This window comes from Panthera pardus, unplaced genomic scaffold (assembly GCF_024362965.1).
Source record: "Panthera pardus isolate Hobbes unplaced genomic scaffold, ASM2436296v1 HiC_scaffold_13, whole genome shotgun sequence".
Classification (NCBI taxonomy): domain Eukaryota; kingdom Metazoa; phylum Chordata; class Mammalia; order Carnivora; family Felidae; genus Panthera; species Panthera pardus.
In genome coordinates this window covers 140,135,860-140,138,798 of record NW_026526688.1, presented here as the reverse complement: position 1 = coordinate 140,138,798, position 2,939 = coordinate 140,135,860, and the positions used below count along the sequence as shown (strand labels likewise).

The 2,939-nt window shown below is 41.5% G+C and overlaps 1 pseudogene; it reads left to right on the top strand.

Moving 5' to 3' along the window:
* The first annotated feature begins 639 nt into the window (after nucleotides 1–639).
* On the top strand, nucleotides 640–1,426 carry LOC128776434 (cytochrome b5-like; annotated as a pseudogene).
* Nucleotides 1,427–2,939: the final 1,513 nt, after the last annotated feature.

Below are 2,939 nucleotides of genomic sequence, written 5' to 3'. Positions count from 1 at the left end.
GCTTTTCTCAGTGAAGGAAACCATCAACAGAGCCATCTTATTTCAGTATTGGTCAGATGAGAACTTTCCCTCTTACTTGTCTTTTCCTACTCCATCCCCTACCTTGGCAAGGTCAAAACAACAGCTGACTAGTGAAGGAGGAAGTGAATGAAACAAAAGGGGAATCTTCTCTTTTTCCTCCTGCAAGCAGTAGTTTATCCCAGGACCCGGTTTAGGGGAAGGAAATATTTTTTTCTATATGAAATGTATTGTCAAATTGGTTTCCATACAACACCCAGGGCTCATCCCAAAAAATGCCTTCTTCAATACCCGTCACCCACCCTTCTCTCCCTCCCACCCCCCATCAACCGTCAGTTTGTTCTCGGTTTTTAAGAGTCTCTTATGCTTTGGCTTTCTCCCACTTTAACCTCTTTTTTTGGAAGGAAATAATTTAACATTACGTTAACTTTAGAGCTTTGAATGACATATTGAACTGGCACATGTATTCACTGATCATGCTTATAACTTAAAGGGAGTATAAGAAAGAAAAAAACCCAAGAGAAAAAAATGGTCATCAGATTGTCTAAGTATGCATTTGGGGTAGGGGAAGGAATATTTACACTGAACTGGTGAAAGATAAAAAGCAAATTACTTTCGGGGAATGTCCCGGGCCTAGCTAGCTGAGACGCGCGCCCCGCTTCGCCCGGCTGGGCTGGTGTCTGCACGGCCTGAGGCCCACCGCGTTCCGAAATGGCCGAGCAGTCGGACCAGACCGTCAAGTACTACACCCTGGAAGAGATCCAGAAGCACAACCACAGCAAGAGCATCTGGTTGATCCTGCACCACAAGGTGTACGATTTGACCAAGTTTTTGGAGGAGCATCCTGGTGGATAAGAAGTGCTAAGGGAACAAGCTGGAGGGGATGCTACTGAAAACTTTGAGGATGTCGGGCACTCTACAGATGCTAGAGAATTGTCCAAAATGTACATCATTGGAGAGCTTCATCCGGATGACAGATCAAAGATAATCAAACCTTCGGAGACTCTCATTACTACTGTTGATTCTAATTCCAGCTGGTGGACCAACTGGGTGATCCCCGCCATCTCAGCGCTGGTGGTAGCCCTGATGTACCATCTGTACACGAAGGAAGATTAAACACACTCTCAGAAGTCAATGAAAGAAAAGACTGCTTCAGACCAGGGAGAAAGACGCCAATGTTAACTGCTTCAGCTGACAGAAACCTTCACCCGAGATATCATTTTAGTACACCTGTTTCTCTTTTCTCTTACCTTAGAACCAAACCAAAAGGAACTCTTCTGTTCTTCCTACTCTTGAACTCTTAGAATGTGCCTTTTTGTTCATCAACTTTTTTTTGATGTTCCATCACTACATAATTTACTTATTGTAGGCATGATCGTTTAAAAATATATCTGGCTTTTAAAATATATATAAAAAAAACAACAAGTTACTTTCATAATTACCATCCATTAATTCTGCTGTTTAACTTACAGGTTACACAAGGCAAAAAGAGGAGTTTAGACCAGAGGGCGTAGAGCCTACCTGTGAGACTCTGTAAACTGGTGGAGAGACATTACGGGTTTTGAGCAGGGACCACTGGAATCACTTCTGTGTGTTACAGAGTTTCACTTCTTTGCATTAAAGTGTTTCTTTTTCCTTACATTGTACACTTCCAGAGAGCTGTGTGAGTTTAATTTGTCACACTTAACTTTCAGTACTGAATATGTGTATTATGTTCTTTTGATAAGGGTGATATTAAACCTAAGTAAAGTATCTGTACTATCATAATCATTCAGAACAGATAAAAAAGATCAAGGAGTGTAGGAAAGTTTGCAACAACTGAACATATAGAACAGATAAAAAAGGTCCACATAAACAAAATGGATGGTGTAATGGTTAACTGAGCACAATTGCTCTGCATAACAGAGCCCACACTTCTCAGTCATACAACAATAAGCTTCCACTTAGTTAATGTGGTTGTGGGTTGGCAGAGATTGGCTCACTCAGGCTGAGCTCAGTGGGGGTAACTCAGCTCTGCTTCATGAGTTGCTCATCTTCCTCACGGGCCCAGCAAACTATTCCAGATGTATTATCCCATAGTCAGGCAGAGGTGAACGAGCACAGGTAGAAGCACCAAAAAGCTTGGTAAGCCTGCTAACACTGCGAAAGTAACAACAAATCATGTAGCCACATCTAAGTTAAAGGTTGAGGAAATAGCATATATTTTTAGTGTGAGTAACTGCAACATCATGTGGTGTGATGGTTAATTTTATATGTCAACTAGACTGGATCACAGGGTGTCCAGACATTTAGTCAAACAATATTCTTGGTGTGTCTGACGGTGGTTTCTGGATGAGGTTAATATTTTCATTGGATCTCCACACATGGCAAAGTGCTTACATATAGGCAAGGGTGAAGATTTAGGGCCATTAATGCAACCTACCCAGGTGGTTACCTAAATCAGTACCATTAAAAAAAAAAGTAAAGAAAGATAAAAGTATGTTCAAAATGTAACAGAGAGGGACACACACACATACATGCACATATGTGCACACACACATGCACAGTTAATTACCACGCAACCGAAGCCACAGTTATTGTCTGTAACACCAACAATAGCATTACTACATTTGTCACTATCAGGTCAGGTGAGTTGAAATCTTCTTAGTGAAAAGCTAAGTGAAGATTGAGAGGAAAACTATACATTCTTCTTCAACAGCAGTAGAATTAAGGCAAGATCGGGCAGATGGGAACCAAGGTGGTAGGTATTTCTGTGTTTTTCCCCTGTATTCACTGAACTGCTAGATATTAGAGGCTCCTCTGGAGCTCTGCATATTGATTAGATAGCCTTTAAATGTTTGGGTATGAAGGCATCTGGGTTATAGGCAGGGGAGGCAGATTCCAGGGCTTTGCCTGAGGCTTTCAATGGAGAAAATCTCTCC